This window comes from Manacus candei, unplaced genomic scaffold, assembly GCF_025592945.1.
Source record: "Manacus candei isolate 608988 ecotype Guabito, Panama unplaced genomic scaffold, ASM2559294v1 h1tg000088l, whole genome shotgun sequence".
In the NCBI taxonomy this organism is placed as follows: Eukaryota; Metazoa; Chordata; class Aves; order Passeriformes; family Pipridae; genus Manacus; species Manacus candei.
In genome coordinates this window covers 1-18801 of record NW_026138136.1, presented here as the reverse complement: position 1 = coordinate 18801, position 18801 = coordinate 1, and positions in this window count along the sequence as shown.

The following is an 18801-nucleotide window of genomic DNA, read 5'->3' as shown; positions in this document are numbered from 1 at the left end:
GTGGTGTGTGCAAAATGGATAAAATGAAGAAAATGCGTATTATTGACATAAATTAATTAGAACTGTCTCCCATGGGGAGAAGTGAAATCTAAAATAGTTATGAAAAAATATTTTAGACAATGCTTATTAGTTTGGTGCCAGGTATAATTTCGCAGCGAGAGTACATTGGGTTTTACAGAAGAGGATTTCCTTCCTGCAGCTCTGCCAAAATTTTTGTCTGTGATTAAGATAATAGAAAAGCCTTTTAAACTTCACAAGAATTCTCTGCATACAAAGTTATTATGATATACAAATGAACATTGGGAATACTCTATACAAATAGCAGGTCTCTCACTGGGCTCAAAAGGACTTTTGCATTATAATTCTGTCTTAATAACTGCAGGTCAGGCCACTGAAAAGTTCTGCTATATTTCAGGGAGTTTGGATCAGATCCTGTAGCAATACAGCAATTTCTTTTAACTCCTGAGCTCTTCAGTCTATGTTTTACCCATTAGTTGAGCAGATATATTGCCATTATTAATATTAATAGAAAGCTTTCAAAAGTATTATTCATAAATTTTTTCAATGTGTAAGTTCATTTTTTCCCCCATTTCTAAGAAAGTAAAATACAAAGATTCTCTCGGGATGCAGAAATTTGAAACTGTAAAGAGTACCCATTTGATGAAAAATGACCCAGAGTTTACTCTTGAACATGGCTGTAAATTGTTAAGGGTTATTCCTGGAGGTGTGAGGTATCATGAAATTTTCATAACTGTGTTTTAGACCACTCATTGCAAGTGTAGATGAATATCCAGAAACTATAACTGGCACAAATATAGTCTTATGAGGGCCCTGGGAACTGTCTCCCATTCTGTATTACAGTAATGTATCACTATAGTAGTTTAGTCTTTTTCTGTTTCTGCAGTGCAAGGTATGGTGATACTTTAAGAATCACAAAATATATCAAGAAGATAGGCATTTCTAGTGTATCTGTTCAGTCTAATGGTTTTTAAGAACACTATTCACTGAAATCATTATTTGTATTATGAGTTTAACAAAAAGCATCTTATTTGAAAATGGTAAGCATAGAGTGGAGATAAAAAAAATCTTATTATGCTCTAATGTGGTGGACCTGGTCATCCTGTAACCTCTCATCTCATTTATTTTGAATAGTTATAGTTTTGAAAAACAGGTTCTTATTCTGTTCCCATTCTTGCAGTTTCTCTCCTTGATCCAATTATGTAATTTCTTTATTTTTTCTATAATGGGTTTGCTTTAGCAATGAGTGAGTAAAAAAATTGTATAAATTCAGGCTGTGGACACCAGCCACTTAAGATGAATGTATTAATCTTGATTGTTTTAAGGGAATTGACTGTGTTCTCTTTTACAGGAGCTTTGTGGTGTTAGAGTGGGTTACGGGTGTTTGGTTTTGTGGATAAAAGAAGAGGCTCCAATAATTTCTTTAAACCCCTCTAATGATAGTTTTGAATGAAGACATGAGCCCCCTGTGTTCATCTTTTTAATGCACAGTGTGAAGCTCTAGCTGCTCATTAGGTAGAAAGAATCTTTCTTTAATTATAAAGAACTTCACTAAGATATTATATAATGAGATGCAAGGGCCCTTTTCCACGGTATCATTCCTCCTTCACGATGACAGTAGCTACCAGCTGTATTACTCCACTGTTCCTCATAGAAAAAACACTAATGCACTGCAATATATCATTAAAGGCCAACGCAAGCATAGGTTGTTCACCCCTGCTGTGCAAGCTGAGGTGAGTGGAGCGAGGGGGACATGATCACAGAATCAGAGAATATGTCGAGTTGGAAGGGAAAGCAAAAGAATGACCTGCAGCACAGAGCAAGAACAAATTGAAATCTATCTTAACAAGTGTTTTGTTCTCTTTAACAAATCATAACAAAGGAACGAGCTGCTAGGGCAAAGAGCTAAAAATATAACGTGATTATTTATTGTGCTTCCACTGATTTTACATTGGTTTCAGTATGACTTTGGTCTCCACATCAGCTCACTTCAGCACGTAAAACAAATTGAAATGAGATTAAGGCTGATGCTGCCTGTTTGTGCTATGAACTTTTCTCAGGTCACTTTAGGTATTGAAATATGTTACAATTTATAAGTGTCTCTCTAGTGATGGGCATATTGCTGAGTTACTCCTGAGCAATATTCTGATATAAACTGGTACAGCTCCAATTAATTCAATTAATTCAATTGCTTTTATTTTATGATCTTGTAACTCATTGACTTGATTGGAGTTATGATGATTTATATCAACACAAATGGTTATGTAATTAGCAAAACAAGAGTGTTCTGATTATTGAGAGGTATTTGGAGGAATAGAAATGTTTAAACAAAGTTTCAAGTTTGGAGGAAATTTATCCCATTAGTCTGGGATACTCATTAAACATTCTGTATTTTTTTATGGTTCTGTACATAGGACTTGAAGTATCATCAAAATTCAGAGCTGTGTATTCATGTTTTCTTGTTCAACATTTGACTGAGTCCCATAATTCATTGACTTGTACAGGTTTGGATGGATTTTTCTTCTCTGATATTGTCAGAAAATTCTACTTCTAGGTCAAGAAGTCCATCTAATATCCAGGGGCTAGGGAAATATCATTATATGTTTGACTTGTTTTATACTTTTCCTTACAATTGTTTTAATGTTCCTTTAATATTTTCTGTCTGAGGAAATACAAGTCCAGAAACGCTCGGGGGTGTGTGGGTGTGGGTATCTGTGTGTCTGTGTATGTATGTATGTGTCTAAGATGTTGATGAGTGTGTTATTTTTTTTTAAGAAAATCTGTTGGCTATTACCATTACATAAAGAATATTAAATTATACCTTGTAAATATGAGGAAAAGAAAGAAAGCAGAACATCTCCCTACAGAGTATTTTCCCAGTGTTTTGAAATTCAAGGTTTCAGAAGGTTTACAGACACAAATTCCCTGACTTTTCCAGTGCCTGATAAATTAATGAACTGTAGTGTAATTTACATTTATGTAAACTAAGATAAAAATGCCTTGGTTGAAATTGGGAGAGGAAGGCCTGCTGTGTACAGAAAAGATATTCTATCTCAAATGGTGTGGTCCTGTTTCTGTGCCAGTGTCTAACTGAACATTGAGTAGACTGTAGTTGAGAGATGGGTTCATAATTATTGATCTGTTACAGAGGGAGAAGATTTCTCTTAAGGCCTGATATGCTGTGGGAAATGCTGAGTATACCAGGGTGGACAGGAAATATAATCCTGGATATAATCACAGAGCCCAGAATTTACTGCTACAGAAAATACTTCATTGTGGGAAGTCTCCAAGTCAGGCAGCTACAAGTCTGTCTTATCAAAGGTTTGCTGATTGGAAAAGTTGCTAGAAAAATTACAGTCTCTGACTGGAATTTTAATCACATCACAGAGGCTATAAAAATATGTTTCATAGCTCCGAGCTCTGGGATTATGGTTTCTGTGTGAGATGAACTACAGAAAGATGCCACTGCTACAGAGTCATATGCAGTTGTTGCCAAACATGCACCTTCCAAGACCACTGGCCATCAATTAGCGTCATGTCTTTGGTATGAAGTAAAAGTTGAAGCTAACAATACATGATGTGCTAGCTCAAGGACAGTACCTGGATGCAGGATGGGACTTGAACTGCAGATCCCAGTGGAGCCTGCAAAAAGATATGTGTATTTCACTTCAGGAAACCCCACACACTCTGTAGGAAGAGATTAAACTGAATTTTTGTCTTTTTGACAATATTACTTGAGAGACTGCCTTCATGGAAACCACAGAAGTGTGTGCATTATGGAAGAGTGCTAACGAGATGGTATTAAATTAGGTAGCTCAGGTCTCATACCAACTTGTTTGTGGAGTCTAAAGAACAGGATAAATTACCTCAGTATGACGTGGAGGTTGACACTGCTATAACTTGTATTTATCTCCTATACTTTTCCATTTGCTTAAAATTGCATTAATTATTTCAGTATAGGTGTATTAGAGCAGTAACAACCTATTTTATGACAGATTGTCATAATAGGTAGTTTCTGCCTATTTCTTCATTTACTGCTACCTCTTTCTGCTGCATCTCAGAATGTGTCAGCCTAGCAGTCATAGGTTAAGAAGATGGAATTTTTTTTTCCTGTGTTCAAAGCAATCTTCACTTAGGTTTGTGTTTTCAAAGGTCATTATTTATGAAACATTTACATACCCAAAGCCAGTGGAAAAAAAAATCCTTTTAGATACCCAGCTGCATATTTAGATCCTGAGTATCTTAGAAAATCTGGTCCATGAACTTCACCTACTAAAATTATGTGGAGAGAAATTGTAAACCTGGAACAAGAACAGGATTTTAAGCAAGAACTTCCACATTTCATGTTTTGTACTGTGGTAAATGAGCAAATGTGCACTTGTAGTATAATTGATATGTTATTTTTCATATTATCTTCTCCAAATCGTTAAGATTGGAGATGATAATATGAAAAATCCAAATCTCTAAGATTTGGAGACTGCTTGGTCCTCAAACTGCTATAGTAACTAAAACCAAAATGTACGTATTTAAGGGAAAAATAAGTGAAACTGGTCTTGAATTTGAGGTTGTTCAAGGCCTCATCTCCCCACTGCATTTCTCAGTGCAACTAGGAGGTAACAAAATATGCCAGTGCAAGAATAAGAAAATACCCTGAAAGCATTTAAAAACCCCATAAACTTATCTCCCAACCCATTTGAAAATCATCAAAACACTTGGGATTATCTCTTCAGATGTTTCTGTTGTCTGTCTGACATTCAGCTTCACTGAAAAAAATCCACATCTCTGTGGTTGTTCTGTTGAGTTTCAGGGTTGCTAATCATACCCTTGCATCATACTCTTTCTTTAGGCATGTGGAAACCCCTGATCATTAAGTTGATAGACCAAGGCTCATCTTCAGATGATGTAGAAGTTTAATAGGCCCTCAATTTTTTTTCTGTAAACAAGACTCTTAACCTCTCTACCCCTAGAACATTTTCAATTCTCAGCTACAGTGTTGCCCAGAGAGAGAGGAAGAGTCTGCATTTCAATTCTGATGCCGAATATTCAATCACTTCTGACTATTTGTTACTGAACCCATCCAGCCTTTTTGTGGAACCCACCCTGGTACCTTCTGTATTAGGATGAAGAGAGAAACTCAGTGAGACTTTTTGAGACATGAAACAAGACTACTGTAGAAAAGAAAGAGAAAGCCATAATTATTGCAGGCAAGCTCGTCATTAAAACTGATGAATCTGAGGCTGATACAAGCATTTAGGCTATTTATGCCATTTATGACTATTATTGTGATTGTTTTGGTGGATATTACAAATAGCGGGAAGAGCAACTTGTGCCTTTATAAACAGCCCTTTTGGGCATTGGGGGTGTTGAGGGTCAACAGCCACCTACCAAAACTGAGCAGCTACTAAGAGCTGAGCATGGTCTATAATAGGTGAGAATAATTTGATCCCTCCAATTTATCTTGGATATCCTGAAAATAGAACTGGCTCCTGTTCTTTTTAAAACAGAATAGCTTTAGAGAACATCACTGGAAATGGAAACCAGTGTGAGGCAGGCTTGCATTAAATAGCTTTATAGGAGGCAGACTTATATTACATAGCTTTATAGAAGAATGCACTACATGCTACTGATACCAGCTAGCACTGTCATTCTTTATATCTGCTTCAGTCAGTATTAGGATGATTTTTTTGCCACATTGTAAAAAATGAAGATGTACCATATCTTTTATAGCTCAAGGATACACGTTTTAAGGTATAAGAATTAATGATTCACATAAAATGTTGTTACCAAAAGTGCACTTCAAAATAAGGAAGAGTTATAATAAAAACTCTACAACTGACACTGAATTATTCTTATATTCTGATTAGCATTGTACATGCTCCAATTTTCTGTAGAATGAGTACAAAATCCATAGAGTGCTTAGTTTACTGATTGCCCACTCCCTACTATATATAGAAAATATTTTAAGTATTGATACTAGATTGGAAAACCCTAAAAGCAATCTTCTAATACTTGAAACACTCAACTTTTCAAGTGTTCTTTGTCTTAGTGGACTCAGTTTCAAACCTCCTTTCATTTTCAATGTAATTTAATTGCTACGTACTAGACGCTGAATCTCTCTAACCATATGTCAGCAGCAGCAAATTAGGCACTTAGACACCTAAGTACAAATATTTTCCCCTGCAGTTCACTGCATGCACTAGGATCACATTTTCTTTTGTCAGAAAAGTATTAATTCTAGAGGCCTGACTGATACCCTGCTAAAAGTTTTTCTTTTAAGTTTTAGCTTTTAAAGACAGCAGTAGACAATTTCATTAAAATCTACAGGGAGAAAAAAAAAAACACCTACAAAAAATAGGACACAGAGACTGAGAAAAACAAGCTGTATTTCTTTTCTGCGTTACCTAGAAGTGAACATAGAATTTAATATTAATTTACCAGATCTGTTTTGGAAATGAAACATTTTTCAGTGGCATTGTTCCACTGATAGATCTGGATACAGGGCTCAGCTTCAGATTTCTGTCCACTCACCCAGAGGAGCTTGGTGACATTTCTGATGCTGCAGTATGAGCCCCTGGGCAAAATAATCACGGATTCGTGACCTCAGACCTCTCTCACCCTTCTCCTTCCTTATGTCTCCTCGCAGTATATGCTTCACAGACATAGTGCAATGTCTTGGCCCTCTGCACTAACGTAGATCTGCCACTGATTCCTGCGTAAGTTTGTCATGCAGACGGATGTCTATGGTTTCACTGGGTGCAGCAAGGCACAGTGGGTGACTTTTTCTCTATGAATGAAGATTTTCACTGCTCTTTTTTGTTGGAAGTACCATTTGCAGGAGAATACATTTAATGCAGCAAAACTGACAAAACTTTTGCTTTCCCTTCAGGAAAGTAAGAGATTTTGAAGATATCACATACCGGGACGCACTGGTCCAGACTTTGCTAAATGACCTCTCATGTTAGGTGTATCAGCCACAATGTGACATACTAATTTAACAAGGCTGAGAGAGCAAGAAGAGTGAGGTGGAAAAAATACAGAACAGAGATTACCACATGCAAATCATTTTTGGCTTCTCTGAAAGGTCGGTCTGTCCTTACTTTGCTGTATCCAGCATATTCTGCTTGCCACAACTATCACTGCCCTATCAGTTGCTTTTTGTAAAATAAAACTACAAAATGCATACAGTTTCAAACAAATAACTCTTATATACATATATATATATATGCATGCATGCATATATAAAAGTAAATATATGTACAGGGAGATTAGTTACATACAGATACATGTTATATAAAAGTTAATATATAGATTTGTATGACATATAAAGCTATTAATACATGGATTATTTATATAATTATTACTATTATCATTATTCTAAACATGTAATTTTCAAAATGCCTCCTTGACTTTTCACACTGCTTTCATCTTATTACTTAGTGAGCTACTGCTTTTTATGTTGGCACCCTTCGTATTTTTCAATTTGGTGTTTGGATTTAAAGGTAACATTGCTGCAATGTTGTAACCATTTGTACTGACCTTTTAAAACAATATTTTTTTTTTCTAAAATCTTTATTCACTGAACTTATTTTTGCCAGTCGACCAAAATCTTTGCTGACCTTATACTGAGCGAGGCTAGGGTTATCTCTTGTTAAGCCATGAACTCCTAATTTGAATTTGTAATGTTTTATGCAAAGACACTTTAAAAGAGAAATTATCTTTCTCTGCATGCTGTACAGTAGCTGTAATGAAGCTAAATTGCACAGGGAAATGTAGGAAATAAGCAATGATATTGGGGTTTGCAAAACTAAAGCAGAACTAAACCCTGGAGAGGTGCAGGCTGTACTGGCAGCATGGTAAACACAGTGCAATGACAGATGATAGATGATTGCCCATGGGAGAAAGCAGAGAATGAAAGACCTGTACGTACACCAGCACAAAGCTGTACCATATGGCAGCACCTGGGAAGAGGGAGAAGAGAATGTGTCTTGTTCTGTTGCTTCCTCCTCTCACTCCCACTCCAAAATACCCTGGTAGTGTGATGAACCTGAGTAGCAGTGGCATGAAATGCCCTCTTCGGGTTCTGGCTGTGTTTTGGAAAAGAGGGTACAGCTTAGAGAGGATTTGTTTTTATTAGAACTTGCAAGTTGATTTAGATTCTTAACTTTAGGGTTAGGTTCTGGATAGAAGCTCAAAGCCTAAGTTTTTTAAGATTAAATAAGTGTACGATGGGGGGAAAAAAAGGAAGTGAACTAGATATCTGTGTAATGGCATGTAGAATGAAACTCTGAATGTTGGATTTTAATTTTTTTTAAGTTTACTGTTTTACCTTTGTCATGAAATTTAATACTGAGAACCATGAGAAGAAAGTGAAAAAAGTGACAGGTTGATTCTGTAAGTGTGGTTGTATTCTCTGCTCATCATGATTTAAGGAAGATGACTAGACAAATTACAATTTTTTGTAACTTTAATGGAAATTCTTTAAGTATATCGAAAAATGGATAAATTCTTCCACAGACCAGACATGAGAACAAAAAAGAAGATTTCTTCATTCTTTTCATTATTCATCCCAGGTTCTCAAAAAATCCACTTAGGAAGCGTCAGCCTAATTACTTCTGCACATTCTAAAATTGAAGGCAGAGATCCCCTTTGTAGATTTATGATGGTTAAATGTCTCAATATATCTTTTATTAAAAAAAGTTGAATAAGGACTTTTTATTTTGAATAATGTTATTGCATTGGATGATGCAGAATAAAATTTTACCATTTATTTTAAGAGACTGCCAAATATGGCTTATTAGATATTTTTATTCCACTTCATTAAAAGAAATTTTTAGAGTACAGTAGAGGTCCGTGATTGATCAAGTACTAATACACTAATTCATTATGTACGTGAGGGATAGGTAAAATTGCAGTCCTGGCAACTGGAAAAGCTCCCTTAATAATTTTCTTGGAGTAGGCTAAGCTGAAGAACTGCACCTCAAATGATGATGCAGCATCACATCACAGGGCTCAATGTGCTGGTCTGCTGAGCTGTCTAGGTGAACCCAGAAAGAAACATAATGATTTATGCATTCCCTTATTCACAAGTAAGCACTGAAAGAGACAATTCTCACCCGTCTAAGTCATTCCTAACTGTATAAATCTCAAGTAATCTCCAGGAATATATGCAAAACTTTATAACTCTAAAAAATCTGAGCCCAGTGATGCTCCTTCTATTTTTTAATTGAGGAATCATGCTAAAAACTGTAGTATTTCCTGGACTGTAGGTTTTAAAAATTAGTTGCTTGCATGGGAAGACCTCAAGTACAACCTCTAGGAGACACAGCTCTTGATCACATGGCCATATTAAAGGGAGAAATTAATCTGAGATTTTTTGGATAATGAATTATTGTGACTAAATTGCTAATTGTCAGCAAAAAAGCTGAGAGTTGATATTTCCCTCTCAAGGATGACTTTTAAATCCTTCTTGCAGGGGTCCTACCTGTCTAAAAAAGGGATATGCTCTTTATTGTAGTAGAGTTTGCCATATTTTATGTGTACTTATTTTCCTCGAAAATACAAGTCTTACTCTTTCTCTCCCCCAAATATCTATTAAAAAAACCTAAAATATTGAGAGAAAGTATTGAAAACAAGAGAAGGGAGCTGTCTTTCATAGATACTGAGTCCTTGTAGCATATGAATCAACTGCAATTAATGTTATGGATACTCAGCACTAGAAATTTCCATCTGTATTTCAATGGACATTTCTATACATAGATATGTGTTCTTTTGTTTCTGAAAGAATGTTTGCATAAGAATGACATAGAGTCACCAAGGTTGGAAAAACCTTCAAGATCATCCAGCCCAAGCATCATCCCAGCACTATCACTGTAACCCCTAAGCCACTAAACCACATCATGAAGCGCCAGATCCAGACACCTCTTGGACACCTCAGGCATGGTGACTCCACTACGTTCCTGGACAACCTATTCCCATTCCTGACCACCTGAACAGTGAATTTAATTTTTTCTAATATCTGACCTGAATCTCCCCTGTCCCAGTTTAGGGCCATTTCCTCTAGTCCTCTCACTGCAGGCATGGCAGAGGAGACAGCCCCCACCTCACTGCAACCTCTTTTCAGGTAGTTGTAGAGAATAATGAAGTCCCCGCTCAGCCTCCTTTTTTTGAGACTAAACAAACCCAGCTCCCTCATAAAATATGTTTTCTAGACCATTCAAAAGCTTTGCTGCCTTTCTCTGGACATGCTCAAGCACCTCAATGTCCTTTTTAAAGTGAGGGGCCCAAAACTGAACAGTTGAGGTATGGCCTCACCAATACTAAGTACAGGGGGACAGTCACTTCCCTAGTCCTGCTGTCTACACTATTCTTGATACAGACACTATTCTTTGATTCCAAAATATGGGGGAAATATTTGAAAGAAATCTGTAGTGGTTTTTTCCCCCATTGCAGATGAATAACATACACTTTCATGAGTCTGTGGAATTTCTAAGTAGATGAAATCTTTCTGAACTTTTTGAAAGATAAGACATAAACTAGTAATCCGTGTAGTGTCTCTGTCTTCTCTTAAGCTTTCCTGATGGTTTCATTGAATTGTGAACATGTTTTTAGCTTATTAGAAGAATTTTAGGTTATTGCCCTTACCCTTTCCACTCAGTTCATGCCTCTGTGTGAGAGAATAATGCTATAAATTCTTTTCCATCGAACCCCACCTCTTACCACTGATGTTTTGGTAACATTTGACTTATCTACTTTTTCGTAATGCAATTCAGAGAAATGAGAATGGTGCAGCAGTGGACATCTTGCAGATTAATGCTGTGTGAGTCTTCAAGGACTTGTGCCTTTTGCTTCAGGGACTCAAGGGAAAATTATTTCTGAATGATCAGCTAATTCCAACTAACTATATGTCCAGATATTCACTGGACAATTGTATCTTGACAATTCTCAAATATGTGTGTCTGGGTAGACAGGACAAAAATGCTGCTTTGTACAGAGAACTGACTGCAGCTTCATGGCAAATCTCCATGTAATCACATTAGATGAGTTTCTAAAGTGTTCTTATAGCATACCAAACTGTTGTCTGAATTTTAAATATGTGTAAAAACAAAGACTCAGTGGCCACCATACACAGCTACAACTGTCCTTCTAAAACCAGCTTCAACAATGAAAATTGTAGCTCAGCTGTTCAATCAACACAGCAGCAGGCAAATGTTGGTGTGAAATATACTCAAAGTAATTTCAATTAACAATAATTAAATTGTATTGCGTTTTAAAATAGAATACCAGGAGTGGATAAGGAGGAGGAGTAAGATGCACAGGTGATAAATGCAGATCTGATCTGCTGCTCACTTGGGTTTTTCAGATTTCTTCTAGGCAATGATAGTATCAGTGGGAACACAGAAATGAGCAGAACAGTTAGTGGGAGCCTATAATGTGAAGAGGGAAGGAAGAAGTAACATGTTCAGCCTGATGGAAACAGACCGAACCCAACCTTTTCTCAGCATCTATTTTCCTCCTAATCTGGGAGGAGAAGAAGAGAAACAGTTGTCAACCAGGATGAAGATATCACATAGGGGAACAGCAAAACTACTGCTGTTCTCGATTTATGGTAGAAAGTATATTCATCATAGAGATATCAGAGCTTCAATAATAATTCAGACAGCTGAATGTTGCTAAAATGCATAACTTGGCAGAGGCCTTGTAACTCTATATTTTTTTTCCACAAGATGTTCATACTTATCTGGAAGAATTAGTTGAGCAAACAATTCAATCCAGAAGCACCTAGGTTTCAGTGATATTCTCAATAGCAACTCTCTGTGTGCTTACAGGTGAGGAGTCCTGACAGATAGTTGGGAAATTTATGTCCTTATCAAAAGGAAAAAAAAAAAAACTAACACCACACTTTAGTTTCTGTAGGGATTCTCAAATGCATAGAAGTATGGGAGAATTCTTTAAACAGTAAAACAGAAGTAACATTAGTGAAAATACAATGTACATGCCTACTAATGCCAGATATTTCTTACTGTTAAATTACAGTAATATTACATAGCATGATCAATATCATGTTAACATTCCTATTTTATCTTCATAATTTTATTTCAAATTAGTTAATTTTACGTACCTGCTACATTATAAGGTGGAATCAAACTTGTTTTGCCCTTGGGAATGTTGTTCTCAACCTGATTTATTCTCAACCTGATTTGTTTTCAACTTGTTCTCAACCTGATTTCTGCCAAGTAGGGGTAAATGACGAGACCAATACTTTACTTATTAGCAGAACATCCACTCATTTCCTATACTTCTGACAATCTCATTACCATTAAATCAGATAAACTCAATTTAACCAGATGAGTCAGGGGGAAGGTGAGCCAATAGGAACTGTGGTGAACTCGTCTGATTGCATGTTCTTTGCTCATAGACAACTGCAGAGAATGGCATTTTGTAGGAAATATGATCTGTTCCTAAGTTTGAAATAATGTACATAGAAATAAAAAATATAAATAGCACTGAATCAATGTATTACAGATAGTGGATAGTGGATAGTAAAATATACTGCATCTCTGTTATGGATGCATGCATTTCGGTTGCTCATTTCCCGTGATGGTTTTATTCCTCCAAAAGTTGTGGCAAATGTTAAACCTAAACCAAATCTTAATTTTTTTTTATATGAAAAAAGGAAATTTTGAAAAGATTTTTATACTTCATGTTTTATGATATTTTTTATGAAGTTTCAAATATGAGATTGACAAACTCATTCCTGGAAGAGCTGAGATACCACCAATTCAGAGCATAAACCCTGGTGGAAGAAATCGTGTGTTTTTTCAAGACTGCCCTTAATCAGTTTTTTCAATAATTCTGAAAATGAATAGGATCAATGTGTTGTGCTTTTTCAAGACCAAAAATATGTTAGGCATTTTGCAGGCAGATTCCTTTCTTTTGTGTTGTTTGGGGCGCTTGCTCAAGTCATATTACACAGTGCTTTAATCTTCATTTTAGACATATCCACAGAACGATTTTCAAGGATTTTTGCAGTTGATCAGTGTGAACGAAGAGCTTGCAAAAGAAATGGCATAGTAAGATCATAAAGCCAAATTTTGAAGGGGCCTGTTAGTGTGCAACACTTGACACACTGATTTGCAGATAAGGAATAATGAAGAACTATTCTGAAAATCTGTCCACTTAATATCAGTCTGAAACCAGGTGAAGCTGCACTATGGAAATTAAACTCTTCTTTATTATTCAAATAATATTTCAACTCTTCTTTATTTTTCAAATAAAATTATCACAGATATCATCTTCATAAACTCACTTTTCCCTGGAGCAGTATTTCCTTGCTGATCCCCACTCAACCCTTTTTTTTTTCCTGTGGACTGCATAGATCAAGCTGAATAGATAGACAGATAAATACCAAATCAAGTTACTTGGGGTTATATGTGTTGTTTACCCAATTGACCAAATTGTTCCTGCTACACTGTCCTTCTCCATTTCCACTGCTATTAATACCCTTGGTATGACTTCAGAATTAATTGCCTATTTAGTGCTGTTGTTCTGAGGAACAGTTGAAAACTTATGCTAATAAATTACTTGATTAGTGTCATTTGACACAATGTGAATAATTTGTCAGTGGCAAGTGTTGTTGCTCTTGGGAGAGCGAAGGTTAAGCAGAGACAAAATAGAAAAGCAAATATGTGAACATCAGCATCATTATTCCTGGAAGAGAACATGAATATCTTTCTTTCCTATGTCATAGATGTTCTTGTTTACTTTTTGATAGTACTTCCTGATGACCGAACTTTTTTCATTGTCTTGCCTGCTAAAGGTCTAAAAAAGCTACTAAGAATCTGAGGAAATAAATATTAAAATATATCCATACTTTGGGTTATAATAGTTGTTGTCCTTAAAAAAATATACACTATAATAAAAATATTTAAAAGGAAAAAGTGGATTGTTTAAAAAGGAAAGCTTCAAAGTAAAATCTCTTTTTTAGAAAGTTTTTTAGTTTTTTCTTTTTTTTTTTTTTTTTCCAGTCTATATAGAAACTTGTAACTTCCAATAGTTCACCTGGTATATAATCAATAGGATATGAATTTTTCCATGTTTATAGAATCCATTTGAAGGGCAGATTTTACAGGATTTCTGTCCTTTTGAAGCTGTGGAACGTACCAGAATGTACGCTGAGGGGATGTGGTAAACCCCTTAGAGAGGAATGTACCTTACTTTTCTACTCCAACACATTTTATCTAGTTGACCTCAATATGTGGATTTAAACCTTACTGTACGGTAAATGGAGCCTTCTGAAGGTGATCTACTTGTTCTCAACTAATAAAATTATATAATGTATGTTTTCCTTTATGTATTAATTTTAAACAAATACTTTTCATTTGACTTTTACTGTGCAGTGAACGTGGTTTCATGATTTAAAGCTGAATATGTAACACAATAGCATTTATGTTCTCTAACTCTGCCAGATCACAATAACAGTTCTAATTAGTTCCAATAACATACTTTTGTGTTAATATGCAAACCATGCTGAAATATTTCCTTTCAAAAGAACAGGTGTCTACATTAACTATTGCTTGCATTTCTGTAATATTTAAGTATACTAATATTGGATGATGGTCCTACTGTTGTGGCTACCATACAAATACAGGACAAAAAAGTGCTGAATAGTCTGTGCTTGAAGTTTATTGCATGAGACAGACATAGAAGGGATGATTGGTGATCATAAAGAAAAAGGAAAGTAAATTAGAGCCTAGTGGATATGATGGGTAGTCATTGCTGTACATTTTCAGCTTCATTACTGTTCCTTAAGAAGGTTTAATGGATTGGGAGGTTTGCCGAAAGATATTGTGATACTGATTTTTCAAAAGCTGAGTGTCAGCATAAGGGAGAGAAAAGTGACCAAAACCAAACACACATAAAAAAAGGGCAGTGACAGCTGTCACCAGGAAGCAGTCAGAACTGAAACTGATATTTCTTATATACTGTAGGAAATGTTTAGAAGGGAAGTGGAATTGAAGACCAGTTGTAGATGTTTAATATTACAGTAAAAGGAAAAAAGTGACAAAAGCATTCAGAGATATGAATCATATGGTCAGAGACAAATCAGGAATCTGATCTGTCAGATAAAAATCAGAATGATTAGCAACAGAACCCCAATCTTTTTCAAAGAAAAGCTTTTTGCGTTAAATGGAACATAAAATGACAGCTGAGTGAGAATTGCAGTTGTATAAATGGAAAGGAAGGTATGTCCTATACATCTTTTGCTGACTGATTCTGAAAAAATGATAACTTTCAGTGTGGCTAAGTTTCTTGACCATTTTTGCAGGTGTTTTAGATGGTTTTACTAATAGCTACATTCAAGAGTAGGCAATTGTCATAAATCATTCTCAGACCTCTGTAACATAGAAATCAGAATATAACTAAACACAAGTTTCACCTCGGTTTCAGGATTACAGAAGTCAAATGTTGCTTTATTAACCAAAGTTTATTTTACAAAATCAGTTGTTCAAACCTATTATTCACCAACGGACTGGACAGGAATTAGGAATGATCTTGTACAACATCTTTCTTTTGGAATGAAAAGGAACCCTCTAGTTCTCTCACATGCATGGTTCTTTATGTGTTGTAGACTTTCAAATGTCTTAGAGAGATGGTCTCTTTATGAAATAATAAAAAGAAAATATAACACATCTTTTTAGAAAGTTCCAGAGATGGGAGAAGACCTGGCATCAGTTTTTACAGCAACAGTTTGGAAATTAAGAAAGAAAATTTCTTGAGAGACCATTAGCCTGGGACTTGATGGAGCAGTAAACAGGAAAATTATTGAACTGAGAGAAGCAAACAAGCAGAATTTTGGGCCATGTGAGAAGGGAATTTGATGAAGACGTAATGAGTAGAGACACACAACACAAATAGAAATAGGACAATTATTCCTTAGCCTGACAAGAAAAATCCAGTCATCTTGAAGCTGAAAGTCTGCATAATTTTTATGCTGTATTCTAGTTCAGAGGTACAAAACAGTGAGTCAAGATGTGCATACTAGGAAGAAGATCAGAGATGATAAAGATCACATTTTCTTTCATTTAGACTTCATTGTTCCAGACAAGTGAATTCTTGACATGCTTTGTGGATGTCTCAGTTTAAAGAGACTGGAGTGTTTTGCTAAGGAGGATGAGTCATGAGGTGGACCAAACTCTTCTCTCTCAGCAATTGGAAATTAAGAGGCTCCAATCGAGGAGGTATGGAAAAAGGAAGACATAACAACCCTTTATTAAAGAACATGTGTATATTGGCAAAAACAGTAACAGAACACAAAATAAACTAAGCAATAATCCAGTACCCAAAAAGACACCTTCAAAAAGGGGACTTCTCTGTCCTCTAGCGCGATTCTAATCACAGTTGGCAGGGGCGCTGTTGGATCACTGGAGGAGCAGAGCCTGCAGTGCTCGGTGTTGGTCGGCAGGGGCGCTGTTGGGCTCTGGTGATCGCTGCATGGGGCCCCGGATCACGGGGGAAGCTGAAATGGAGATCTCCCTCCACCACCAAGGAGGGGAAGGGGAAGAAAGGGGAAAAAAAGGCAGTTTCTTTCCCACTAAACTCACGCTGTCTGCGGCTGGCTGTAGACAGGACTCCCCCTTTGTTCGTCGGTGAGCACAAACTCTACGATGAAATCTGAGCAGATTCGGCTGGCGACAGAGCAGACCATAGACAAACCAATGCCGGAGAACAGATAGATGACCAGGTAGAGAGCAAAACGGCCTCCGAGCTTTTCCAACACACCTTGCCCCCATTAAGGCACAAAGTGAAGTGTTCCCCATTTGTAAGCAGAGGAGGAGAAAAAACTCCTCCCCCTCCCTGCAGTTTTTTAGATGGGCTATTAGCCGGGAATGCAGGTCTGCCAGCTAGTTCTTTTGTATAGTTAATTACCTCTTCCCCCTCCTCGTTCAACCCCCTTCTCTTACAGTGGGACAGGGGAAAGGAAAATTTCTGCTTGGAAATTTTAGGACAAGTAAACCTATGACAGTGGACCAAAACAGCCGGCAACCAAAACACGTACTAAGAAACCTAGAAGTGTCCAGATAGAATGATATATTCTGCACACATTCATTGAAAACCTACCTGTATCACAAAGAATAGAAGAGTTTAAACAATAGATTGCTTAAGAAGAAAGAATGACTAAGATGGTGAGATCTGCCTCTAATGTAAAGATATTTGCTTTGCAAATGCCCTTATAGATCAAGAGCTCTGGTAAGAGCTTTATAAGAATAAGACATTTAGAAAAAGGTGAAGAGGAGTTACACTTAAAATTTAGTTCCACAAATCAGAAAAATCTGCACAGAGATGTTTTTTTTGTTTTCAAATTTATCCTTGCTAGTCATCTACTGCTGTCAGCTGGTGAAACATCAAGCAGTAAGCAGCATCATTTCACACTATTCAAACATCGATGTCGTGGTCATTTGCACCATCTGTCACACAAATGTTATTGGACAGAGAAAGCACTTCCTGAGAGCAATGTTGAAATGGCACTGAGAATCAGATGAACAGTTCCCATGGCAAAAATCAAAGAAATCAAACATACTGTTGCAGACAAAACAGAGGAATAAAACAGATGACCAAAATACTTCTGTTGAGTCCTGAAAGAGTCTCTGTTTCAGCCCTATTCCTGCAATTCTTATTGAGTCAAAAAGATGAAATCTAGACTAAGGCTACAACAGACTGGTGTATTTTGAAGACAGAAATAATGCAGAACACATGCATTCTTACATGATATTATGATGCAGAGGAAGACCATGCTGTTATATGCTTTGGACACCGCCACAATGACAGGTGACCTGTAACTGCTAGTAGGCATGCCTCCCAGTGAGGCCATTCACCATATTCATAGCTTTCAAGCCTCAGTGATTTTACACTGTATTTCCCTGCACTGTGAAGTTACTCAACCTAACTTGAAAAAGGCAGGCAGGCTAACCATGCTAATGCAGAGCTCAGCTGGAGGGAATTACCAAGCCTTCTCAGCAAGGTAAATTAATACACATCTGCGCAGCTGCAAGAGCCCTGTGCAGCTGCTGTTAGACTGCTGCTGGTACCTGAACTAGATCATTTAAACTGTCTAAGGTACCAGTATGCTGCAGTGCTATCCGAAATATGGGCATAGCCTACCTCTATGGCAATAAAGATATCTTAAATTCAGTGTAAAACCCATGAAATATCTGAAGCTCTCTGGCTGGAATAATTATTTTCCCTTAGAAATTTCTTCTTCAATTTCAAACCCGTAGCAAGGCAGTATTCACTAAAACTGACATTAGTGGATAGTTCTCCAAAGCCACTGCCTTATTTAAAAGGTAGAATAAAAAATGATTTCCTGTGTTATCATTACATATTAAGTATTTGTGTCTCTGGTGTCTCTGGTTGTTTTAAGTAACAACCAATGTAAAAGTAGATATTTCTTGAGGTTTTTTTACTCCTGCTGTTCTAGTATATTCTAATTAAGCATGTTTGATTTTTAGATTTGGGAGATTATCTCTGGTATTAGGCCTCTACTTGCAAGGGTCTGCAAATCAAGAGACTAAGGGTAGTTTATGTCTTTTTCACTTTTCTCTTTCTTTTCTTTCTTTTCTTTTCTTTTCTTTTCTTTTCTTTTCTTTTCTTTTCTTTTCTTTTCTTTTCTTTTCTTTTCTTTTCTTTTCTTTTCTTTTCTTTTCTTTCTTTTCTTTTCTTTTCTTTTCTTTTCTTTTCTTTTCTTTTCTTTTCTTTTCTTTTCTCCTTTCCTTTCCTTTCCTTTCC